This window comes from Ranitomeya imitator, chromosome 1 (genome assembly GCF_032444005.1).
Source record: "Ranitomeya imitator isolate aRanImi1 chromosome 1, aRanImi1.pri, whole genome shotgun sequence".
NCBI classification, from domain to species: domain Eukaryota; kingdom Metazoa; phylum Chordata; class Amphibia; order Anura; family Dendrobatidae; genus Ranitomeya; species Ranitomeya imitator.
The window spans coordinates 841,065,756-841,093,568 of NC_091282.1; positions in this window are offsets into that span (position 1 = coordinate 841,065,756).

The following is a 27,813-nucleotide window of genomic DNA, read 5'->3' on the forward strand; positions in this document are numbered from 1 at the left end:
GTGGTCAGTGGATGCCTAGTGGAAGGAGTGACCGCAGACAGGCATCGAAGGCCTAAAATAATAACACATGGCTGTAGGCAATTTTAAATTGGTTCCAGGGGTACACGGGCAGCAGTGGTGTGGTCAGTGGAGGCCTAGTGGAAGGAATGACCGCAGACAGGCATCGAAGGCCTAAAATAATAACACATGGCTGTAGGCAATTTTAAATTGGTTACAGGGGTACACGGGCAGCAGTGGTGTGGTCAGTGGAGGCCTAGTGGAAGGAGTGACCGCAGACAGGCATCGAAGGCCTAAAATAATAACACATGGCTGTAGGCAATTTTAAATTGGTTACAGGGGTACACGGGCAGCAGTGGTGTGGTCAGTGGATGCCTAGTGGAAGGAGTGACCGCAGACAGGCATCGAAGGCCTAAAATAATAACACATGGCTGTAGGCAATTTTAAATTGGTTCCAGGGGTACACGGGCAGCAGTGGTGTGGTCAGTGGAGGCCTAGTGGAAGGAGTGACCGCAGACAGGCATCGAAGGCCTAAAATAATAACACATGGCTGTAGGCAATTTTAAATTGGTTCCAGGGGTACACGGGCAGCAGTGGTGTGGTCAGTGGAGGCCTAGTGGAAGGAGTCACCGCAGACAGGCATCAAAGGCCTAAAATAATAACACATGGCTGTAGGCAATTTTAAATTGGTTACAGGGGTACACGGGCAGCAGTGGTGTGGTCAGTGGAGGCCTAGTGGAAGGAGTGACCACAGACAGGCATCGAAGGCCTAAAATAATAACACATGGCTGTAGGCAATTTTAAATTGGTTACAGGGGTACACGGGCAGCAGTGGTGTGGTCAGTGGAGGCCTAGTGGAAGGAGTGACCGCAGACAGGCATCGAAGGCCTAAAATAATAACACATGGCTGTAGGCAATTTTAAATTGGTTACAGGGGTACACGGACAGCAGTGGTGTGGTCAGTGGAGGCCTAGTGGAAGGAGTGACCACAGACAGGCATCGAAGGCCTAACATAACAAAAATGTCAATACAATGGTATTGTCAGTGGCAGGCATTGAAGGATGTCAGCGCATAGACTAAACATTGGTGGAGCTGTGAGATAATTTTGCAAGTGGTAGAGCACTGTTTGAGCTGGGGTGGGGGGAAACTGTCTTGTGGCCGGCGGTACAGGCCCAGGGCCCCTCATATTACAACGGTGTGTCTGACGTTGGGTGCGCACCACCACCGCCAGAGACACTTTATTGTACTAGGAGGGACCCAGTGGCAGTGCCGTCAACCAAAAGCGAGCTCACCCACCTCTTCAGACAAACTGCACTCTCACGGGTGCTGTCGCCAAGTGTCGATACCACGGCCCCGTGTGGGGAGTTTGGCCATTTAGTGAGGTGTAAACATGTCGTATGCTGGACAATCAGGTGCAGAAAATTACAAGATTGGAAAAGGCATTCAGAATAGTCCACAGGCAAGACCTTTTCATAGGAAAGCTAGGTGTCAGCCGGGCAAGGTGGGGCAAAAGATTTCGAAATCCAGTTGTGGTTCATTTTAATGAAGGTTAGATCATCTACATTTTGGGTAGCCAGACGAGTCCTTTTTTCTGTTAGTATTGAACCTGCAGCACTGAATACTCTTTCTGATAGGACACTAGCTGCCGGGCAAGCAAGCTCCTGCAATGCATATTCTGCCAATTCTGTCCAGGTGTCTAATTTTGATGCCCAGTAATCAAATGGGAATGACGGTTGAGGGAGAACATCGATAAGGGATGAAAAATAGTTTGTAACCATACTGGACAAATGTTGTCTCCTGTCACTTTGAATTGATGCTGCAGTACCTGTCCTGTCTGCGGTCATAGCAAAATCACTCCACAACCTGGTCAGAAAACCCCTCTGGCCAACGCCACTTCTGATTTCTGCCCCTCTAACTCCTCTGGTCTGCTGGCCCCTGCAGCTCGTGTGAGAACGATCACGGGCGCTGTGTGCAGGGAATGCCAGAAGCAAACGGTCAACAAGAGTTGATTGTTTGGTTGCTAATATTAGTTCCAAGTTCTCATGTGGCATTATATTTTGCAATTTGCCTTTATAGCGAGGATCAAGGAGGCAGGCCAACCAGTAATCGTCATCATTCATCATTTTAGTTATGCGTGTGTCCCTTTTGAGGATACGTAAGGCATAATCCGCCATGTGGGCCAAAGTTCCAGTTCTCAAATCTGCGGTTGTGCTTGGTTGAGGGGCAGTTTCAGGCAAATCCACGTCACTTGTGTCCCTCAAAAAACCAGAACCCGGCCTTGCCGCGCCACCAATTTCCAGTGGCCCCGGAAAAGCTTCCTCATTAAAAATATAATCATCCCCATCATCCTCCTCGTCCTCCTCCTCCTCTTCGCCCGCTACCTCGTCCTGTACACTGCCCTGGCCAGACAATGGCTGACTGTCATCAAGGCTTTCCTCTTCCTCAGCTGCAGACGCCTGATCCTTTATGTGCGTCAAACTTTGCATCAGCAGACGCATTAGGGGGATGCTCATGCTTATTATGGCATTGTCTGCACTAACCAGCCGTGTGCATTCCTCAAAACACTGAAGGACTTGACACATGTCTTGAATCTTCGACCACTGCACACCTGACAACTCCATGTCTGCCATCCTACTGCCTGCCCGTGTATGTGTATCCTCCCACAAAAACATAACAGCCCGCCTCTGTTCACACAGTCTCTGAAGCATGTGCAGTGTTGAGTTCCACCTTGTTGCAACGTCTATGATTAGGCGATGCTGGGGAAGGTTCAAAGAATGCTGATAGGTCTGCATACGGCTGGAGTGTACGGGCGAACGGCGGATATGTGAGCAAAGTCCACGCACTTTGAGGAGCAGGTCGGATAACCCCGGATAACTTTTCAGGAAGCACTGCACCACCAGGTTTAAGGTGTGAGCCAGGCAAGGAATGTGTTTCAGTTGGGAAAGGGAGATGGCAGCCATGAAATTCCTTCCGTTATCACTCACTACCTTGCCTGCCTCAAGATCTACAGTGCCCAGCCACGACTGCGTTTCTTTCTGCAAGAACTCGGACAGAACTTCCGCGGTGTGTCTGTTGTCGCCCAAACACTTCATAGCCAATACAGCCTGCTGACGTTTGCCAGTAGCTGCCCCATAATGGGAGACCTGGTGTGCAACAGTGGCAGCTGCGGATGGAGTGGTTGTGCGACTGCGGTCTGTGGACAAGCTCTCGCTTCTGCAGGAGGACGAAGAGGAGGAGGAGGGGGTGCGAACGGCTACAGCCAATTGTTTCCTAGACCGTGGGCTAGGCAGAACTGTCCCAAACTTGCTGTCCCCTGTGGACCCTGCATCCACCACATTTACCCAGTGTGCCGTGATGGACACGTAACGTCCCTGGCCATGCCTACTGGTCCATGCATCTGTTGTCAGGTGCACCTTTGTGCTCACAGATTGCCTGAGTGCATGGACGATGCGCTCTTTAACATGCTGGTGGAGGGCTGGGATGGCTTTTCTGGAAAAAAGTGTCGACTGGGTAGCTCGTAGCGTGGTACAGCGTAGTCCATCAGGGCTTTGAAAGCTTCGCTTTCAACTAACCGGTAGGGCATCATCTCTAACGAGATTAGTCTAGCTATGTGTGCGTTCAAACCCTGTGTACGCGGATGCGAGGCTAAGTACTTCCTTTTTCTAACCATAGTCTCATGTAGGGTGAGCTGGACTGGAGAGCTGGAGATCGTGGAACTAGCGGGGGTGCCGGTGGACATGGCAGACTGAGAGACGGTGGGAGATGGTATTGTTGCCACCGGTGCCCTAGATGCAGTGTTTCCTACTACGAAACTGGTGATTCCCTGACCCTGACGGCTTTGGCCTGGCAAAGAAACCTGCACAGATACTGCAGGTGGTGCGGAAAATGGTGGCCCTACACTGCCGGAAGGGATGTTGCGTTGCTGACTAGCTTCATTGGCCGAGGGTGCTACAACCTTAAGGGACGTTTGGTAGTTAGTCCAGGCTTGCAAATGCATGGTGGTTAAATGTCTATGCATGCAACTTGTATTGAGACTTTTCAGATTCTGTCCTCTGCTTAAGGTAGTTGAACATTTTTGACAGATGACTTTGCGCTGATCAATTGGATGTTGTTTAAAAAAATGCCAGACTGCACTCTTTCTAGCATCGGATACCTTTTCAGGCATTGCAGACTGAGCTTTAACCGGATGGCCACGCTGTCCTCCAACAGGTTTTAGCTTTGCCACGCGTTTTGGGCAAGATACGGGCCCGGCAGATGGAACCTGTTGCGATGTTGATGCCTGCTGCGGCCCCTCCTCCTCCGCTTCAGAACTGCTGCTGCCTGCACCCTGTTCCCCCAATGGCTGCCAATCGGGGTCAAGAACTGGGTCATCTATTACCTCTTCTTGTAGCTCGTGTGCAACTTCGTCTGTGTCACCGTGTCGGTCGGTGGTATAGCGTTCGTGATGGGGCAACATAGTCTCATCAGGGTCTGATTCTTGATCAGCACCCTGCGAGGGCAATGTTGTGGTCTGAGTCAAAGGACCAGCATAGTAGTCTGGCTGTGGCTGTGCATCAGTGCACTCCATGTCAGATTCAACTTGTAATGGGCATGGACTGTTAACTGCTTCACTTTCTAAGCCAGGGACGGTATGTGTAAAGAGCTCCATGGAGTAACCCGTTGTGTCGCCTGCTGCATTCTTCTCTGTTGTTGTTTTTGCTGAAGAGGACAAGGAAGCGACTTGTCCCTGACCGTGAACATCCACTAACGACGCGCTGCTTTGACATTTACCAGTTTCACGAGAGGAGGCAAAAGAGCTAGAGGCTGAGTCAGCAAGATAAGCCAAAACTTGCTCTTGCTGCTCCGGCTTTAAAAGCGGTTTTCCTACTCCCAGAAAAGGGAGCGTTCGAGGCCTTGTGTAGCCAGACGACGAACCTGGCTCCACAGCTTCAGACTTAGGTGCAATATTTTTTTTCCCACGACCAGCTGATGCTCCACCACTACCACTACCCTCATTACCAGCTGACAATGAACGCCCCCGGCCACGACCTCTTCCACCATACTTCCTCATTGTTTTAAAAACGTAAACAAACTAACGGTATTTGTTGCTGTCACACAAATTACACGGTGAGCTATAACTTCAGTATGATTTAGCTACCCCTTTACAGGTGAGTGAGACCACAACGAAAATCAGGCACAATGTTACACACTCTGTTGTTGGTGGCAACAAATGAGAGAGATGCCACACACGCAGGACTGTCACTGAAGCACAAATGTAAATATTAATCTCCCACTGATTTGATTTTTTTTTTTTTTTTCAGGGAGACTTTAGGAAAAAAAAAAAATAGAATAAAATGATTTTTTCAGGAAGAATTTAGAAACCAAAGAAAATAAAATGATTTTTTCAGGGAGAATTTAGAAAACAAATAAAACAAAAAAAGGCTTTCTATGGCCCACTGAGTGAGAGATGACGCACACAGGAGTCAGGAGTGGCACACAAGCCCAGAGGCCAATATTTATCCCCCACTGATTGATGTAGTGATTTTTTCAGGTAGATTTTGGAACCCAAATCAAGCTAAAAAAAATAATAGGCTTTCTATGGCCCACAATTGGAGAGAGAGAGAGAGATGGCACACCCAGGAGTCAAGACTGGCACACAAGCAGAAAGGGCAATATTAATCTCCCACTGATTTGTTTTTTTTTTTTTTTCAGGGAGACTTTAGGAAAAAAAAAATAGAATAAAATGATTTTTTCAGGAAGAATTTAGAAACCAAATAAAATAAAATGATTTTTTCAGGGAGAATTTAGAAAACAAATAAAACAAAAAAAGGCTTTCTATGGCCCACTGAGTGAGAGATGACGCACACAGGAGTCAGGAGTGGCACACAAGCCCAGAGGCCAATATTTATCTCCCACTTTTTTTTTTTTGTTCCAGGGAAAATTTATAAACCCAATAAAAAAAATAATAAATAGGCTTTCTATGGCCCACTATCTGAGAGACAGAGAGAGATGGCACGCTTAGGACTGGCACACAAGCCCAAAGGCCAATATTAATCTCCCTTTTTTTTTTAAGGGAGAATTTATAAAACCAAAAAAAAAAAAATAATTAGGCTTTCTATGGCCCACTATTTGTGAGAGAGATGGCACGCTCAGGACTGGCACACAAGCCCAGAGGCCAATATTAATCTCCCACTTTTTTTTTTTTTTCCAGGGAAAATTTATAAACCCAATAAAAAAAAAAATAAATAAATAGGCTTTCTATAGCCCACTATCTGAGAGAGAGAGATGGCACGCTTAGGACTGGCACACAAGCCCAAAGGCCAATATTAATCTCCCACTGATTGATTTATTGATTTTTTCAGGTAGAATTTAGAACCCAAATAAAGCAAAAAAAAAAAAAAAATGGGCTTTCTATGGCCCACTGAGTGAGTGATGATGCACACAGGAGTCAGGAGTGGCACACAAGCCCTGAGGCCAATATTTTTCTCCCACTGATTGATGTAGTGATTTTTTCAGGTAGATTTTAGAACCAAAATCAAGCAAAAAAATAAATAGGCTTTCTATGGCCCACTGAGTGAGTGATGATGCACACAGGAGTCAAGAGTGGCACACAAGCCCTGAGGCCAATATTTTTCTCCCACTGATTGATGTAGTGATTTTTTCAGGTAGATTTTATAACCCAAATCAAGCAAAAAAATAAATAGGCTTTCTATGGCCCACTGAGTGAGAGATGACACAGACAGGGATTGCACTCTAGCAGAAATGTCAATCTTAATCTCCCACAAAAAAAAAAAAAAAAAACAGGGAGTGTCCTTCAATTACTATCTCCCTGCAGTAATCTCAGCCAGGTATGGCAGGCAGCAATAAGGAGTGGACTGATGCACAAATTAAATAAAAAGTGTGTACAAACCAAAAAGATAGCTGTGCAGAAAGGAAGGAACAAGAGGATTTGTGCTTTGAAAAAAGCAGTTGGTTTGCACAGCGGCGTACACACAGCAATGCAGCTATCAGGGAGCCTTCTAGGGCAGCCCAATGAGCTACAGCGCTGAGGGGGAAAAAAAAAAAAAATGTAGCTTCCACTGTCCCTGCACACCGAAGGTGGTGTTGGGCAGTGGAAATCGCTACAGCACAAGCGGTTTGGTGGTTAATGGACCCTGCCTAACGCTATCCCTGCTTCTGACGAAGCGGCAGCAACCTCTCCCTAAGCTCAGATCAGCAGCAGTAACATGGCGGTCGGCGGGAACTCCCCTTTATAGCCCCTGTGACGCCGCAGACAGCAAGCCAATCACTGCAATGCCCTTCTCTAAGATGGTGGGGACCAGGACCTATGTCATCACGCTGCCCACACTCTGCGTTTACCTTCATTGGCTGAGAAATGGCGCTTTTCGCGTCATTGAAACGCGACTTTGGCGCGAAAGTCGCGTACCGCATGGCCGACCCCGCACAGGGGTCGGATCGGATTTCATGAAACCCGACTTTGCCAAAAGTCGGCGACTTTTGAAAATGAACGACCCGTTTCGCTCAACCCTAGTGAGGACTTTGCTCGCACATCCGCCGGTCGCCCGTACACTCCAGCCGTATGCTGAACCATCAGCAATCGCTGAATCTTCCCCAGCACTGCCTAATAATCGATGTTGCAACAAGGTGGAACTCCACACTGCACATGCTTCAGAGGCTGTGCGAACAGAGGCATGCTGTAATTAATTTGTGGGAGGATACACATACACGGGCAGGCAGTTGGATGGCAGACATGGAGTTGTCTGGTGTGCAGTGGTCGAAGCTACAAGACCTCTGTCAAGTCCTTCAGTGTTTTGAGGAATGCACATGGCTGGTAAGTGCAGACGACGCCATCATAAGCATGAGCATCCCACTAATGCGTCTGCTGATGCAAAGTTTGACGCACATTAAGGAGCAGGCGTCTGTGGCCGAGGAGGAGGGAAGCCTTGATGACAGTCAGCCATTGTCTGCTCAGGGAACTCTCCTGGACGAGGTGGCGGACGAAGAGGAGGAGGAGGAGGATGGGGATGAATATTTATGGGAGGAGGATGCTTCTCAGGGGGCAATAGAAACTGGTGGCGTTGCAAGGTCAGGTAGAGGGTTTTTGCGGGAGACAAGTGATGTTGATTTGCAAGAAAGTGCTCCTCAACCCAGCACAAGCAGTGAATTGACACCTGGAACATTGGCCCACATGGCTGAGTATGCCTTGCGTATCCTAAAAAGGGACCCCCGCATTATCAAAATGATGACCGATGACGATTACTGGTTGGCCTGCCTCCTGGATCCATGATATAAAGGAAAATGACAAAATATCATGCCATATGAGAACCTTGAGCAAATATTGGCTACCAAACAAGCAACTCTTGTTTTTACCATTTGGTTCAGGCATTCCCAGCACACAGTGGTGGTGATGGTTCTAACACAAGCTGTAGGGGGCAATATGGCAGAGGTGTTAGAGGTGCACAAATCCAAAGTGGCGTTGGACAGAGGGGTTTTATGACCCGGTTGTGATTCAAAGTGGCAGGAGACAGCATTTGTCCAGTATGGTTACGAACTATTTTTCCTCCCTTATCGATGTTCTCACTCACACCTGGCCTGAATTGGCAGAATATGCATTACAGGAGCTTGCTTGCCCAGCTGCTAGTGTGCTATCAGAAAGAAATACTGACCGAAAAAAGGACCCGTGGAAGCGCAGAGAGTGCGCGAAACAGCCGGTCATGAAAATTTTAATGGATTACTAATAGTCAAGTCAAGCTTCTGACCTGTGAGTGCCCTCTTTTCTTTTTCCTCGTTACCAGTACAGTTAGGGTTAGGGTTGGGGCTAAAGTTAGGGTTAGGGTTGGGGCTAAAGTTAGGGTTAGGGTTGGGACTAAAGTAAGGGTTAGGGTTGGGGCTAAAGTAAGGGTTAGGGTTGGGGCTAAAGTAAGAGTTTGGGCTAAAGTTAGGGTTAGGGCTTCAGTTAGGGTTGTGGCTACAGTTAGGGTTAGGGTTGGGGCTAAAGTTAGGGTTAGGGTTGGGGCAAACTTTAGGGCTAGGGTTGGGGCTAAAGTTAGGGTTAGGGTTTGGATTACTTTTACGGTTGGGATTAGGGTTGGGATTAGGGTTATGGGTGTGTCAGGGTTAGGGGTGAGGTTAAGGTTATGGTTGGGTTAGGGTTAAGGGTGTGTTGGAGTTAGGGGGGTGGTTAGGGTTGGGATTAGGGTTAGGGGTGTGTTGGGGTTAGGGATGTGGTTGGGGTTAGGGTTAGGGGCATGTTCGGGTTAGAGGTGTGGTTAGGGTTATGGTTAGGTTTGGGATTAGGGGTAGGGGTGTGTTTGGGTTAGGGTTTCAGTTAGAATTGGGGGTTTCCACTGTTTAGGCACATCAGAGGCTTTCCAAATGCGACATGGCATCCGATCTCAATTCCAGTTAATTCTGCGTTGAAAAAGTAAAACAGTGCTCCTTCCCTTCTGAGCTCTCCCGTGTGCCAAAACACTATATGGGGTATCAGCGTACTCAGGATAAATTGGACAGCAACTTTTGGGGTCCAATTTCTCTGGCTACCCTTGGTAAAATAAAAAACTGAGGGCAAAAATATAATTTTTGTGAAACATTTTTGTGATTTGGGGGGCTAAAAAAAATCATTTTTGTGGGAAAAAAAGATTTTTTATTTTCACGGCTCTGTGTTATAAACTGTAGTGAAACACTTGGGGGTTCAAAGTTCTCACAACACATCTAGATAAGTTCCTTCGGGGGTCTAGTCTCCAATATGGGGTCACTTATGGGGGGTTTCTACTGTTTAGGTACATCATGGGCTCTGCAAACGCAATGTGATGCCTGCAGACCAATCCATCTAAGTCTGCATTCCAAACAGCGCTCCTTCCCCTCCGAGCTCTGCCATGCGCCCAAACAGTGATTCCCCTCCACATATGGGGTATCAGTGTACTCAAGACAAATTGGACAACAACTTTTGTGGTCCAGTTTCTCCTGTTACCCTTGGGTAAACACAAAACTGGGGGCTAAAAAATAATTTTTGTGGAAAAAAAAGAATTTTTATTTTCACGGCTCTGCATTATAAACTGCAGTTAAACACTTGGGGGTTCAAAGTTCTCACAACACATCTAGATAAGTTCCTTGGGGGTCTTGTTTCCAATATTGGGTCACTTGTAGGGGGTTTCTACTGTTTAGGTACATCATGGGCTCTGCAAATCCAATGCGATGCCTGCAGACCATTCCATCTAAGTGTGCATTCCAAGCGTCGCTCCTTCCCTTCTGAGCTTTGCCATGCACCCAAACAGTAGTTTTCTCCCACATATGAGTTATTAGCGTACTCAGGACAAATTGGACAACAACTTTTGGGGTCTAATTTCTCTGGTTACCCTTGGGAAAATAAAAAATTGGGGGCGAAAATATAATTTTTGTGAAACTTTTTTGTGATTTGGGGGGCTAAAAAATAATATTTGTGGAAAAAAAAGAATTTATATTTTCACGGCTCTGCGTTTTAATCTGTAGTGAAATACTTGGGAGATCAAAGTGCTCACCACACATCTAGATAAGTTCCTTAGGGGGTCTACTTTCCAAAATGGTGTCACTTGTCAGGGGCTTCAATGTTTAGGCACATCAGGGGTTCTCCAAACGCGACATGGTGTAGCATTTCAATTCCAGTCAATTTTGCATTGAAAAGTCAAACGGTGCTCCTTCCCTTCCGAGCTCTGCCATGTGCCCAAACAGTGGTTTACTGCCACATATGGGGTATCAGCGTACTCTGGAAAAATTGCACAACAACTTCTGGGGCCCAATTTCTTCTGTTACCCTTGGGAAAATAAAAATTTGGGGGCAAAAATATAATTTGTGTGAAAAAATATAATTTTTTTTTTACAGCTCTACATTATAAACTTCTGTGAAGCACTTGGTGGGTCAAAGTGCTCACCACACATCTAGATAAGTTCCTTCAGGGGTCTACTTTCCAAAATGGTGTCACTTGTGGGGGGTTTCAATGTTTAGGCACAGCAGGGGCTCTTCAAACGCGACATGGCTTCCTATCTCAATTTCAATCAATTTTGCATTGAAAAGTCAAACGGTGCTCCTTCCCTTCCCAGCGCTGCCATGTGCCCGAACAGTGGTTTACCCCATCATATGGGTTATCAGCGTACGCTGGACAAACTGCACAACAACTTTTGGGGTGCAATTTCTTCTGCTACCCTTGGAAAAATAAAAATTTTGGGGCGAAAAGATCATTTTTGTGAAAAAATATGATTTTTTATTTTTACAGCTCTACATTATCAACTTCTGTGAAGCACTTGGTGGGTCAAATTGCTCACCACACATGTAGATAATTTCCTTAGGGGGTCTACTTTTCAAAATGGTGTCACTTATGGGGGTTTCAATGTCTAGGCACATCAGGGGCTCTCCAAACGCGACATGGCATCCTATCTCAATTCCAGTCAATTTTGCATTGAAAAGTCAAATGGCGCTCCTTCTCTTCGGAGCTCTGCCATGCGCCCAAACAGTGGTTTACCCCTTATGCGGGGAATCAGCATATTCAACAAATTGTACAACTTTTGGGGTCCAATTTCTCCTGTTACCCTTGGGAAAATAAAACAAATTGGAGCTAAAGTAAATTTTTTGTGAAAAAAAATAAAATGTTCATTTTATTTAAACATTCCAAAAATTCCTGTGAAACACCTGAAGGGTTAATAAACTTCTTGAATGTGGTTTTGAGCACCTTGAAGGGTTGAGTTTTATAGAATGGTGTCACACTTGGGTATTTTCTATCATATAGACCCCTCAAAGTAACTTCAAATGTGATGTAGTCCCTAAAAAAATGGTGTTGTAAAAATGAGAAATTGCTGGTCAAATTTTAACCCTTATAACTCCCTAACAAAAAAAAAAATTGGTTCCAAAATTGTGCTGATATCAAGTAGACATGTGGAAAATGTTACATATTAAGTATTTTGTGTGACATATCTCTGTGATTTAAGGGCATAAAAATTCAAAGTTGGAAAATTGCAAAATTTTCAAAATTTTCACCAAATTTCAGTTTTCTTCACAAATAAACGCAAGTAATATCAAAGAAATTTTACCACTATCATGAAGTACAATATGTCACGAGAAAACACTGTCAGAATCATCAGGATCTGTTGAAGCATTCCAGAGTTATAACCTCATAAAGGGACAGTGGACAGAATTGTAAAAATTGTCCCGGTCATTAACGTGCAAACCACCCTTGGGGGTTAAGGGGTTAACACTGCAGATTGAACATTTCCTAGGCTTCCATGAAGATTTGCTGGCTTCCCTATTAGGTGCTAATACTTGTGGAGCAAAGGCTCCCCTGTTCTAAAAATTGCACAATCGTTTTTGGTGTCCATTTTTTCCCTGTTACCCTTGTGAAAATAAAAAATGGGTTTAAAGTAACATTTTTGTGAAAAAAAAGTTAAATGTTCATTTTTTCCTTCTACATTGCTTCCGGTCCTGAGAAACACCTGAAGGATTAATACACTTCTTGTGGTTGTGTGCATCTTCAAGGGTTCAGTTTTTAGAATGGTGTCACATTTGTGTATTTTCTGTCATACAGACCCCTCAAAGTCACTTCAAAAGTGATGTGGTCCCTTAAATAAATGGTTTTGTAAATTTTGTTGGAAAAATGACAAATCGCTAGTCAACTTTTAACCCTTCGAACTTCTTAGCAAAAAAAATTATGCTTCAAAAATTGTGCTCATATAAAGTTGACATGTGGAAAATGTTATTTATTAACTATTTTGTGTGACATAACTCTGAGTTAAGGGTATACAATTAAAAAATTTTTAAAATGCATAATGTTCTAAATTTTTGCCAAATTTCCAATTTCTTCACAAATAAACACAGTCATATCAACCATGATATATCGAAGTATGATATGTCATGAAAAAATATGCTCAGAATCCGTGTGATCCATTGAAGCATTCTAAAGTTATTATTATTACCACATAAAGTGACCCTGGTCAGAATTGTAACATTTTGCCTAGTCATGAAGGTGAAAACTGGTTTGGGGGTGAAGAGGTTAAACAATAAATTGAAAAAGTGCTTGCTTTTGCAACACTATCAGACAATATCCATCTATGAAGAACTTTAAGTTTTAAGATAAGCATAATATGTCTTCCCTCTTCATTTTTAAATTTAGCTATCTTCCAGTGTAAGGCCGGTTTCACACGTCAGTGGCTCCGGTACGTGAGGTGTCAGTTTCCTCACGTACCGGAGACACTGACTCACATAGACACATTAAAATCAATGTGTCTCTGCACATGTCAGCGTGTTTTCACGGACTGTGTGTCTGTTTGAAAAACACGGAGACATGTCAGTGTTTGTGGGAACTTACGGATCATACGGACCCATTAACCCCTTCCCGACCCATGACGCCACGTAGGCGTCATGAAAGTCGGTGCCAATCCGACCCATGACGCCTATGGGGCGTCATGGAAAGATCGCGTCCCTGCAGATCGGGTGAAAGGGTTAACTCCCATTTCACCCGATCTGTAGGGACTGGGGGAGTGGTAGTTTAGCCCAGGGGGCGGTGTCTTCACCCCCCCGTGGCTACGATCGCTCTGATTGGCTGTTGAATGTGAAACTGCCAATCAGAGCGATTTGTAATATTTCACCTATTATAACTGGTGAAATATTACAATCCAGCCATGGCCGATGCTGCAATATCATCGGCCATGGCTGGAAACACTAATGTGCCCCCACCCCACCCCACCGATCGCCCCCCCAGCCCTCCGATCTGTCCGGTACACTGCTCCGGCTCCCCTCCGTCCTGTGCTCCGCTCCCTCCGTGCTCTTGTCCGCTCCCCCCGTGCTCCAATCACCCCCCACTCCGATCCACCCCCGTGCTCCGTTCCACCCCCGTGCTCCGTTCCACCTCCCCCGTGCTCCGTTCCACCCCCCCGTGCTCCGTTCCACCCCTCCCGCACTCCGATCCACCCCCCCATGCTCCGATTCCCCCCCGCGTGCTCCCTCCCACCCCATCATACTTACCGATCCTGCCGGGGTCCGTCCGTCTTCTCCCTGGGCGCCGCCATCTTCCAAAATGGCGGGCGCATGCGCAGATTCGTTCCAAAGTGCATTTTGATCACTGAGATATAATCTATCACAGTGATCAAAATAAAATAAATAATAAATGACCCCCCCCTTTGTCACCCCCATAGGTAGGGACAATAAAAAAATAAAGAATTTTTTTTTTCCACTACTGTTAGAATAGGGTTAGGGTTAGGGTCAGGGTTAGGGTTAGGGCTAGGGTTAGGGTTAGGGCTAGGTTTAGGGCTAGGGTTAGGGCTAGGGTTAGGGTTAGGGCTAGGGTTAGAGCTAGGGTTAGGGTTTCGGTATGTGCACACGTATTCTGGTCCTCTGTGGATTTTTCCGCTGCGGATTTATGGTGGATTTACCGCGTTTTTTCTGCGCATTTCACTGCGGATTTACAACTGCGATTTTCTATTTGAGCAGTTGTAAAACCGCTGCGGAATCCGCACAAAGAAGTGACATGCTGCGGAATGTAAACCCCTGCGTTTCCGTGCAGTTTTTCTGCAGCATGTGTACAGCGATTTTTGTTTCCCATAGGTTTACATTGAACTGTAAACTCATGGGAAACTGCTGCGGATCCACAGCGTTTTCCGCAGCGTGTGCACATACCTTTAGAATTAGGCTATGCGAACATGGTGCGGATTTGGATGCGGATCCGCAGCGGATTGGCCACTGCGGATTCGCAGCAGTTTTCCATCAGGTTTACAGTACCATGTAAACCTATGGAAAACCAAATCCGCTGTGCCCATGGTGCAGAAAATACCGTGCGGAAACGCTGCGTTGTATTTTCCGCAGCATGTCAATTCTTTGTGCGGATTCCGCAGCGTTTTACACCTGTTCCTCAATAGGAATCCGCAGGTGAAATCCGCACAAAAAACACTGGAAATCCGTGGAAAATCCGCAGGTAAAACGCAGTGCCTTTTACCCGCGGATTTTTAAAAAATGATGCTGAAAAATCTCACACGAATCCGCAACGTGGGCACATAGCCTTAGGGTTAGGGTTGGAATTAGGGTTGTGGTTAGGGTTAGGGGTGTGTTGGGGTTAGGGTTGTGATTAGGGTTATGGCTACAGTTGGGATTAGAGTTAGGGGTCTGTTGGGGTTAGTGTTGGAGGTAGAATTGAGGGGTTACCACTGTTTAGGCACATCAGGGGTCTCCAAACGCAACATGGCGCCACCATTGATTCCAGCCAATCTCGTATTCAAAAAGTCAAATGGTGCTCCCTCAATTCCGAGCCCCGACGTGTGCCCAAACATTGGTTTACCCCCACATATGGGGTACCAGCATACTCAGGATAAACTGCGCAACAATTACTGGGGTCCAATTTCTCCTGTTACCCTTGTGAAAATAAAAAAATCTGGGCTAAATAATTATTTTTCAGGAAAGAAAACATATTTATTATTTTCACGGCTCTGCGTTGTAAACGTCTGTGAAGCACTTGGGGGTTCAAAGTGCTCACCACATATCTAGATAAGTTCCTTGGGGGGTCTAGTTTCTAAAATGGGGTCACTTGTGGGGGGTTTCTACTGTTTAGGCACACCAGGGGCTCTGCAAACGCAACGTGACGCCCGCAGACCATTCCATCAAAGTCTGCATTTCAAAAGTCACTACTTCCCTTCTGAGCCCCGACGTGCGCCCAAACAGTGGTTTACCTCCACACATGGGGTAACAGCGTACTCAGGAGAAACTGGACAACAATGTTTGGGGTCCAATTTCTCCTGTAACCCTTGGGAAAATAAAAAATTCTGGGATAAATAATTATTTTTGAGGAAAGAAAACGTATTTATTATTTTCACGGCTCTGCATTATAAACTTCTATGAAGCACTTGGGGGTTTAAAGTGCTCACCAAACATCTAGATAAGTTCCTTTCGGGGTCTAGTTTCCAAAATGGGGTCACTTGTGGGGGGTTTCTACTGTTTAGCCACATCAGGGGCTCTGCAAACGCAACGTGACGCCCGCAGAGCATTCCATCAAAGTCTGCATTTCAAAACGTCACTACTTCAATTCCGAGCCCCGGCATGTGCCCAAACAGTAGTTTACCCCCACATATGGGGTATCACCGTACTCAGGAGAAACTGGACAACAAATATTGGGGTCAAATTTCTCCTGTTACCCTTGGGAAAATTAAAAAATTCTGGGATAAATAATTATTTTTGAGGAAAGAAAACGTATTTATTATTTTCACGGCTCTGCATTATAAACTTCTGTGAAGCACTTGGGGGTTCAAAGTGCTCACCAGTCAGCGCTGTCCCCCAGCTTGTGGTGCTGAAGCCCCATTCATTTCTTCTCTCCAGCAGCGTTCGATGGAGAGAAGGAATGAAAAATCTTTTTTTTTTTGTTGTTAAAATAAAGTTCCCGGTAATCTCTCCCCTCCCACCCCCTGTGCGCCCGCTGCTGGCATTAAAATACTTACCCAGCTCCCTCGATGCTTCCTCTCAGCGTCGCAGCTCTTCCTGTATGAGCGGTCACGTGGTGCCGTACATTACAGTGATGAATATGCGGCTCCACCTCTCATAGGGGTGGAGCCGCATATTCATCACTGTAATAAGCGGCACCACGTGACCGCTCATACAGGAAGAGCTGCGACGCTGAGAGAAAGCAGCCAGGGAGCTGGGTAAGTATTTTAATGCCAGCGGGCGGGCGCACAGGGGCTGGGAGGGGTTAGATTACTGGGAACTTTATTTTAACAACAAAAAAAAAATAAAAGATTTTTCATCCCTTCTCTCCTGCAAACGCTGCTGGGATGAAGGAATGAATTCTGGATTCAGCACCCAAAGCAGGGGACAGCGCTTAACTCTAGCTCTGTCTCCTGCACGGTGCGTGTGGTACCCAGTCGGCACACGGATGGCACACGGCTGCCGCACGTGTGCCACACTGATGTGCCACGTGAGCACACGGACACACGGACACGGATAACTCCAGTACCGATTTTTCCAGTACCGGAATTATCTGGATGTGTGAGACAGGCCTAAGCATGGTAGATTCCATTAATATAGCTGTGTATAACTTTTAACCTCAGACATTGCAACATGCTAGTAAACAAAACTTATGGCTTTTCTCCGGTTTCCTCTCACGCTCCAAAGAAATACTGATCGGGAATCTAGATTGTGATCCCCAATTGGGAAAGTGATGATAATATATGTAAAGCGATGTGGAATTATTGGAGCTATGTAAAATAAATAGATGTTATAACAAGTTATCAAGCACAAATAGATAATTCATTTATGATTATAAGCCATAATTTGATAAAAATTAATATTAACATGAATACACTATTCTACAGATATATTAAGTTAAGACGCACATGTAAGTACAGTAAAATGCACCTTTGTCACAGCGTCAGACCCCTTTTCTGTTCCCTGTAACTTGAGTTGGCTCCATAAGGTGGTGTCATGTGGAATCAATTCTCTTTTGTGGTTCTTTATGCATTCCTTAGTATTGCTGTGTTACCATAAACAATAGTACAGCCTATGTAGTGGATGCTTTAGGCTCTGTGTAGTCATTCCAGAACCCCACCATGAAATGATTTACAGCATCAGCAAGCAAACTTGTTTCTACAATGGCAAAGAAAGAAAAACAATAACATAACAATGTAGCACCTAAAATATTGATGGTTGCTATGATGTGCGCTTTGTGTATCTGCACATGACATGTAAAAATATGTCCTTCCTATTTGTAGTTTACTTAAAGATGTTATCCCGTCTTAGGCCGGGGTCACACTTAACGTATGAATTCTCTAGGCTGAGAGTCGCACGAGTGTTCTCCGTATGGTCATCTGTGTGTAATCCATTTGCAATGCGATGATGTGATTTCCTCGCACCTGTGTATCCGTATGACATCAATATGACATGTGTATGGCTTTACATTTCTCACTGCTTTTCCTCTTTGAATTTAATGGCTCAATGGGCTGAAATGAGAAAAATCTCACAAGTCCCATGGATCGTCCGGGTGGTGTGCAATTTTTTCACGCACCCATAGACTTGCTTTGGCGAGACTTGGGCGATATACGCGTACAATCGCAGCATGCTGCGATTTCACGTGCACGCTGAATATGCCTAAGGAAAAACGGTGATGTGAGCTGCCCCACAGATTAACACTGGTCCAAGATGTTTTATCGCATAGCACTCATCCGTATTCAATGCTAGTGTGACCCTGGCCTTATGATGAAAGTCTGCAGTCACTTTATGTGACTACAGACTTCTACATCCTTACAGCGTGCACGCCACACGCTGTCAGAATTTTCCGAATGCGGTCATCTGTCGAATAGACGTGCTTGGCCTTGCTCAGCAAGGATGAATTCAGTGATTTTGAGCTTGTCTACTCAGAATGTGGCCAGAGGTATGCAAATCGAATACTTACTTCACATGAGCGCCCTCACACATAGCTTGACTGCAGAGATTTATCAGCAGATTGGACAATTCCCTTAAAGGGAACCTGTCACCTGAATTTGGTGGGACCGGTTTTTGGTCATATAGGCGGAGTTTTCGGGTGTTTGATTCACCCTTTCCTTACCCGCTGGCTGCATGCTGGCCGAAATATTGGATTGAAGTTCATTCTCTGTCCTCCGTAGTACACGCCTGCACAAGGCAAGAATCAAAACAAGGTGAATCAAACACCCGAAAACTCCACCCATATGACGGAAAACTGGTCCCGCCAAATTCAGGTGATAGGTTCCCTTTAATATAGAAGGCATATTAATAGCTTCTGGCCAACCATAAATGAAATTAATTATGTGCTTTGATTACCTTGTATTTTTTCAAAGAAACAGCATTCTCTAAAAGCTGTATTTCTGCTGGTGTTAGGTCAAATGTTTGCGATCACTGACTTAAATAGAGAATATCATGAAAACTGCATGTTGCACAGGGATACAGCTTATATCACTAAATAACCTCTAGGAATGTTTTCTAAAATGATTGCTTTATGTTGTAGTGGTCATTGGTTTTGATCTTAACCAGTAATTAATGTTGAGCATTCCGATACTGCAAATATCGGGTATCGGCCAATATTCGCTGTATCGGAATTCCGATACCGAGTTCCGATACTTTTGCGATATTGGATACCAGAATCGGAAGTTCCTATAGTGCAATGATGCACTATAATGGAGTGTGAGCGGTGCATGGGCAGAGACTGCGTGTGTGTGCGGGCAGGGTCTGTGTGTAACCGTGGGGGGGGGTCTGTGCGTGCCTTCCGGAGCTCTGTGCATGTGTGCTGGGGCTCTGTGCATGTGTGCCAGGGCTCTGTGCGAGCCTGCCGGGGCTCAGTGCGTGTGTGCCGGGGCTCTGTGCGGCGTGCGGGGTTCTGTGCAGCGTGCCGGGCTCTGTGCAGGCTGCCGGGGCTCTGTGCCTGTGTGCAGGCATCGTCCGATGGGACTACGAGTCCCATCGGACGATGCCTATACAGTGACCGTGATTGACACATCAGCCAATGATGAGACAGTAGTAGTCCCATCATCCTGCTAATGTGCTGAATGAAAAAAAAGCAAAAAAAACATACATGCTACATACATGCTACATACATACTACATACTGCATACATACTACATACATACTACATACATACCACATACATACTACATACATACTACATACATGCTACATACATGATACATGCATACTACATACATACTACGTACATGCTACATACATGCTATACACATGCTACATACATACATACTACATACATACTACATACTACATACATGCTACATACATGCTACATACATACTACATACTACATACATACTACATACACACTGCATGCATGCTACATACATGCTACATACATGCTACATACTACATACATGCTACATACATACATACATGCTACCTACATGCTACATACATACTACATACATACTGCATACAATACATTTATACGTTACATACAATACATACATACAGACATACAGTACATTAAACGTAGAGATCAAATTCACCATTACTTGTCATTTTGATCCCCGAAGAAAGTGTCATCTGTAAAAAATATGAAAATAACAAGCAACCAATATACTCCCTGTCCGCAGAAATCCATGAGTGTCCCACGACGATCTCCCATAGAGAACGGCAGCATCAGCTGATGCGACCGCTCTCTAGGGACTCCAGGAACATAATGACGGGAGGAAGGTATCCTTCCGCACTGTATTCCTCCACCGCTGTAAAAAAAAATAGTCCCTAGTCTCACTTTTGGCATTGCTGTATGAGAAATTTTCCCACGCAGCAATTGCCATAAAGTGAGACTTTGTCCTAACGTAACCTCAGTGATGCACTGCAGGAGCCATTGTCTCCTTTCAGTGTGTCACTGAGGGTCCTATAGAGCAGTGACATCACCCGATGTCACTGTTCTATAGGGGAGATCGTCGTGGGACACTCGTTATTAATTGGACTACGGCAGACAGGTAGTATACCGAAACTCCGCCCCTCCTCCCCAGACTTCAGAATGGGCAGCGGATGCGTTGAAAAACTGCATCCGCTGCCCAAGTCGTGCACAAATTTCTCATCGTGCGTTGGGCCGACGGACACGTACCAAAGCAAGTGTGAAAGAGGCCTTAATGAGCTTTAAATATAAAAAAACGGAAAAAATGGTGTGGGCTCCCACGCAATTTTCTGCACCAGAGGAGGAAAGCCGACGGCCGGGGGCCTATATTTGTTGCCTGCCATGATGAATATCAGCCTGCAGACAGCGGCGGGCTGATATTCATAGCCTAGAGAGGGGCCATGGATATTGGCCCACCCGGCTACAAATACCAGTCCGCAGCCGCCCCAGAGATGGCGCATCTGTAAGATGCGCCAATTTCGGCACTTAGCCCCTCTCTTCCCACTCCCGTGTAGCGGTGGGATATGGGGTAATAAGGGGTTAATGTCACCTTGCTATTGTAAGCCGGGTTACTAACGGAGAGGCGTCAATAAGACGCCTATCCATTATTAATCCAATAGTAATAAAAAGTTAATAAAACACACACACATTAGGAAAAAAGTATTTTAATATTCTTCATTTAACCATACTTACCATACTTCAGCGCCTGCAAAAAACGTAAAATAATAAACCGTATACTACCTGTCCTCCATAGTCCAATTAATAACGAGTGTCCCACGACGATCTCCCCTATAGAACAGTGACATCGGGTGATGTCACTGGTCTATAGGATCCTCAGTGACACACTGACAAGAGACAATAGCTCCTGCAGTGCATCACTGAGAGGTTACCTTAGGACAAAGTCTCACTTTATGGCAATTGCTGCGTGGGAAAATTTCTCATACAGCAATGCCAAAAGTGAGACTAGGGACTATTTTTGTTTTACAGCAGTGGAGGAATACAGTGCGGAAGGATACATTCCTCCTGTCATTATGTTCCTGGAGCCCCTAGAGAACGGTTGCATCAGCTGATTTCTGCGGACAGGGAGTATATTGGTTGTTGGTTATTTTCATATTTTTTACAGATGACACTGGCTTCAGGGAACAAAGTGACAAGTAATGGTGAGTATGAACTCTGTGTTTAATGTACTGTATGTCTGTATGTATGTACTGTATGTAATGTATGAATGTATTGTATGTAGTATGTATGTAGTATGTATGTATGTAGCATGTATGTAGCATGTATGTAGTATGTATGTAGTATGTATGGTTTTTTTTGCCATTCAAAACATTAGCCGGATGATGGGACTACTACTGTCCCATCATTGGCTAATGTGTCAATCACTGTCACTGCAGTAGGCATCATCCGATGGGACTTGTAGTCCCATCGGACCATGCCTGCACACAGGCACAGATCCCCAGCACGCCGCAGAGCCCTGCACGCCGCACAGAGCCCCGCACGCTGCACAGAGCTCCGCATGCCACACAGAGCCCCGGCACGCCGCACAGAGCCCCGCACGGTGCACAGAGCCCCACATGCCACACAGAACGCCGCACAGAGCCCCACACACCGCACAGAGCCTCGGTATGCCGCACAGAGCCCCGGCACACACGCACAGAGCCCCGCATGCCGCACAGAGCCCCACACACCGCACAGAGCCCCACACGCTGCACAGAGCCCCGCACGCCGCTCAGAGCCTCGGTATGCTGCACAGAGCCCTTGCACACACGCAAAGAGCCCCTCTCGCCGCACAGAGCCCCAGCACTTGACAAACTATGAGCAGCATGAATCAGAACCTCTCTGCAAAATTGCAGCCTGGTATATTTTCCTCTGAAACGCTCGTGCTTGGTACAGCCATTTTTTCATAGTGTCCCAGTAGCTGTTTTTCAACACAACAATGGTAGGTCATATGTTGCTCATGCTACTGTGAGCAGCCTGCATGGTCTAAACTTGCTACCATGGTTTGCAGTGTCTCTATACTTGTGTCCCATCAAGCACATCTGGGACATGATTGGTCAGCAATTACAAGGGAGATGCCAGCAGCTGATCTTGATGATTTGCACAATAGCATTCAGTGTGACGTGACAGGACATTCCTCAGTAGAGATGGGCGAACCCGATCAGTAAAGTGTGGTGTCAAAATCAAACTCCTACTTTACCAGGAAGTCTGTGTTACTGCTTGGGTTCAGCCCCCTGTTGTGAATTCTGTGGCTGAATTCACTCCTGTGGTCACAAGTGGTACTGCAGCTTCTGAGCTTCCTCCCTCAGGTGTTCTGGTGAGCTCGTTAACTGCTTCATTACTTAACTCCGCCTGATGCTGCTATCCTTGCTCCTTGTCAATGTTTCAGTGTTGGATCTGAGCTTCTCCTGATTGTTCCTGTGACCTGCTGCTCTGTATAGCTAAGTGCTTTTTGCTTTTTTGTTGCTTTTTTTCTGTCCAGCTTGTCTTTTGTTTTGCTGGAAGCTCTGAGACGCAAAGGGTGTACCGCCGTGCCGTTAGTTCGGCACGGTGGGTTTTTTTTGCCCCCTTTGCGTGGTTTTGCTTTAGGGTTTTTTGTAGACTGCAAAGTTCGCTTTACTGTCCTCGCTCTGTCCTAGAATATCGGGCCCCACTTTGCTGAATCTATTTCATCCCTACGTTTTGTCTTTTCATCTTACTCACAGTCATTATATGTGGGGGGCTGCCTTTTCCTTTGGGGAATTTCTCTGGGGCAAGTCAGGCCTATTTTTCTATCTTCAGGCTAGCTAGTTTCTTAGGCTGTGCCGAGTTGCCTAGGTAGTTGTTAGGCGCAATCCACAGCCGCTTTTAGTTGTGTTTAGGATAGGATCAGGTGTGCAGTCTACAGAGTTTCCACGTCTCAGAGCTCGTTCTTGTATTTTTGGGTATTTGTCAGATCACTGTGTGCGCTCTGATCGCTAAGCACACTGTGTTTCTGGATTGCCTTCATAACACCTGTCATTAGCAAACATAACAGTACAAGGAGCCTAACTAATGATTCTCAATAGAGGGAAAGAAAAAGTTCTGACATCATTTTTTTTTTTTTTCTGCTCTGTGTTCACTTTTTTTTTTTCCCCTAGACATTTTGGGTGATTCTGGACACAGGTGTGGACATGGATATTCAGGGTCTGTGCTCTTCAATGGATAATCTCGTTATAAATGTACAAAAAATTCAAGATACTATTGATCAGAAATCTATGTTAGAACCAAGAATTCCTATTCCTGATTTGTTTTTTGGAGATAGAACTAAGTTTCTAAGTTTCAAAAATAATTGTAAGCTATTTCTGGCCTTGAAACCTCATTCTTCTGGTAATCCTATTCAACAGGTTTTGATTATTATTTCTTTTTTGCGCGGCGACCCTCAAGACTGGGCATTTTCTCTTGCGCCAGGAGACCCTGCATTGAGTAGTGTCGATGCGTTTTTCCTGGCGCTCGGATTGCTGTACGATGAGCCTAATTCAGTGGATCAGGCTGAGAAAAATTTACTGGCTTTGTGCCAGGGTCAGGATGATATAGAAGTATATTGTCAGAAATTTAGGAAATGGTCAGTACTCACTCAGTGGAATGAATCTGCGCTGGCAGCTTTGTTCAGAAAGGGTCTCTCTGAGGCTCTTAAGGATGTCATGGTGGGATTTCCTATGCCTGCTGGTTTGAATGAGTCTTTGTCTTTGGCCATTCAGATCGGTCGACGCTTGCGCGAGCGTAAATCTGTGCACCATTTGGCGGTACTGCCTGAGGTTAAACCTGAGCCTATGCAGTGCGATAGGACTATGACTAGAGTTGAACGGCAGGAATACAGACGTCTGAATGGTCTGTGTTTCTACTGTGGTGATTCCACTCATGCTATTTCTGATTGTCCTAAGCGCACTAAGCGGTCCGCTAGGTCTGCCGTCATTGGTACTGTACAGTCCAAATTCCTTCTGTCCATTACCTTGATATGCTCTTTGTCGTCGTTTTCTGTCATGGCGTTTGTGGATTCGGGCGCTGCCCTGAATCTGATGGATTTGGATTATGCTAAACGTTGTGGGTTTTTCTTGGAGCCTTTGCGGTGTCCTATTCCATTGAGAGGAATTGATGCTACACCTTTGGCCAAGAATAAACCTCAATACTGGGCCCAGCTGACCATGTGCATGGCTCCTGCACATCAGGAAGTTATTCGCTTTCTGGTGTTGCATAATCTGCATGATGTGGTCGTGTTGGGGTTGCCATGGCTGCAAACCCATAATCCAGTATTGGATTGGAATTCCATGTCGGTATCCAGCTGGGGTTGTCAGGGGGTACATGGTGATGTTCCATTTTTGTCGATTTCGTCATCCACCCCTTCTGAGGTCCCAGAGTTCTTGTCTGATTATCAGGATGTATTTGAAGAGCCCAAGTCCGATGCTCTACCTCCGCATAGGGATTGTGATTGTGCTATCAATTTGATTCCTGGTAGTAAATTCCCTAAAGGTCGATTATTTAATTTATCCGTGCCCGAACACGCCGCTATGCGCAGTTATGTGAAGGAATCCCTGGAGAAGGGACATATTCGCCCATCGTCATCACCACTGGGAGCAGGGTTCTTCTTTGTAGCCAAGAAGGATGGTTCGCTGAGACCGTGTATTGATTACCGCCTTCTTAATAAGATCACTGTTAAATTTCAGTATCCCTTGCCATTGTTATCTGACTTGTTTGCTCGGATTAAGGGGGCTAGTTGGTTCACTAAGATAGATCTTCGTGGTGCGTATAATCTGGTGAGAATCAGGCAAGGAGATGAATGGAAAACTGCATTCAATACGCCCGAGGGTCATTTTGAGTATCTAGTGATGCCGTTCGGACTTGCCAATGCTCCATCTGTGTTTCAGTCTTTTATGCATGACATCTTCCGTGAGTATCTGGATAAATTCCTGATTGTTTACTTGGATGACATTTTGATCTTCTCAGATGATTGGGAGTCTCATGTGAAGCAGGTCAGAATGGTTTTTCAGGTCCTGCGTGCTAACTCTTTGTTTGTGAAGGGATCAAAGTGTCTCTTCGGTGTGCAGAAAGTTTCATTTTTGGGGTTCATCTTTACCCCTTCTACTATCGAGATGGATCCAGTTAAGGTCCAAGCCATCCAGGATTGGATTCAGCCGACATCTCTGAAAAGTCTGCAAAAGTTCCTGGGCTTTGCTAATTTTTATCGTCGCTTCATCTGTAATATTTCTAGCATTGCCAAACCATTGACCGATTTGACCAAGAAGGGTGCTGATTTGGTTAATTGGTCTTCTGCTGCTGTGGAAGCTTTTCAGGAGTTGAAGCGTCGTTTTTGTTCTGCCCCTGTGTTGTGTCAGCCAGATGTTTCTCTTCCGTTCCAGGTCGAGGTTGATGCTTCTGAGATTGGAGCAGGGGCGGTTTTGTCACAGAGAGGTTCTGATTGCTCAGTGATGAAACCATGTGCTTTCTTTTCCAGGAAGTTTTCGCCCGCTGAGCGTAATTATGATGTGGGCAATCGAGAGTTGCTGGCCATGAAGTGGGCATTCGAGGAGTGGCGTCATTGGCTTGAAGGAGCTAAGCATCGCGTGGTGGTATTGACTGATCATAAGAACTTGACTTATCTCGAGTCTGCCAAGCGCTTGAATCCTAGACAGGCTCGTTGGTCGTTATTTTTTGCCCGCTTCGACTTTGTGATTTCGTACCTTCCGGGCTCTAAAAATGTGAAGGCGGATGCTCTGTCTAGGAGTTTTGTGCCCGACTCTCCGGGTTTATCTGAGCCAGCGGGTATCCTCAAGGAAGGAGTCATTGTGTCTGCCATCTCCCCTGATTTGCGGCGGGTGCTGCAAAAATTTCAGGCGAATAAACCTGATCGTTGTCCAGCAGAGAAACTGTTCGTCCCTGATAGGTGGACTAATAAACTTATCTCTGAACTTCATTGTTCGGTGTTGGCTGGTCATCCTGGAATCTTTGGTACCAGAGAGTTAGTGGCTAGATCCTTCTGGTGGCCATCTCTGTCACGGGATGTACGTACTTTTGTGCAGTCCTGTGGGATTTGTGCTAGGGCTAAGCCCTGCTGTTCTCGTGCCAGTGGGTTGCTTTTGCCCTTGCCGGTCCCAAAGAGGCCTTGGACACATATTTCGATGGATTTCATTTCTGATCTTCCCGTTTCTCAAAAGATGTCAGTCATTTGGGTGGTCTGTGATCGCTTTTCTAAAATGGTCCATCTGGTGCCCTTGGCTAAATTGCCTTCCTCCTCTGATTTGGTACCTTTGTTCTTTCAGCATGTGGTTCGGTTGCATGGCATTCCTGAGAATATTGTTTCTGACAGAGGTTCCCAGTTTGTTTCAAGGTTTTGGCGAGCCTTTTGTGGTAGGATGGGCATTGACCTATCCTTTTCCTCGGCTTTCCATCCTCAGACTAATGGCCAGACCGAACGAACCAATCAGACCATGGAAACAAATCTGAGATGTTTTGTTTCTGCAGACCAGGATGATTGGGTGTCCTTTTTGCCGTTGGCTGAGTTCGCCCTTAATAATCGGGCCAGCTCGGCTACCTTGGTTTCTCCATTTTTTTGCAATTCTGGGTTCCATCCTCGTTTCTCTTCAGGACAGGTTGAGTCTTCGGACTGTCCTGGTGTGGATTCTGTGGTGGATAGGTTGCAGCAGATCTGGACTCAGGTAGTGGACAATTTGATCTTGTCCCAGGAGAAAGCTCAACTTTTCGCTAATCGCAGACGCCGTGTGGGTCCCCGACTTCGTGTTGGGGATCTGGTTTGGTTATCTTCTCGTCATATTCCTATGAAGGTTTCCTCTCCTAAATTTAAACCTCGTTTTATTGGTCCGTATAGGATTTCTGAGGTTCTCAATCCTGTGTCTTTTCGTTTGACCCTCCCAGACTCCTTTTCCATACATAATGTATTCCATAGGTCGTTGTTGCGGAGATACGTGGCACCTATGGTTCCATCTGTTGAGCCTCCTGCCCCAGTTTTGGTGGAGGGGGAATTGGAGTATATTGTGGAGAAGATTTTGGATTCTCGTGTTTCTAGACGGAAACTCCAGTATCTGGTTAAATGGAAGGGTTATGCTCAGGAAGATAATTCCTGGGTTTTTGCCTCTGATATTCATGCTTCCGATCTTGTTCGTGCCTTTCATGCGGCTCATCCTGGTCGGCCTGGGGGCTCTGGTGAGGGTTCGGTGACCCCTCCTCAAGGGGGGGGTACTGTTGTGAATTCTGTGGCTGAATTCACTCCTGTGGTCACAAGTGGTACTGCAGCTTCTGAGCTTTCTCCCTCAGGTGTTCTGGTGAGCTCGTTAACTGCTTCATTACTTAACTCCGCCTGATGCTGCTATCCTTGCTCCTTGTCAATGTTTCAGTGTTGGATCTGAGCTTCTCCTGATTGTTCCTGTGACCTGCTGCTCTGTATAGCTAAGTGCTTTTTGCTTTTTTGTTGCTTTTTTTCTGTCCAGCTTGTCTTTTGTTTTGCTGGAAGCTCTGAGACGCAAAGG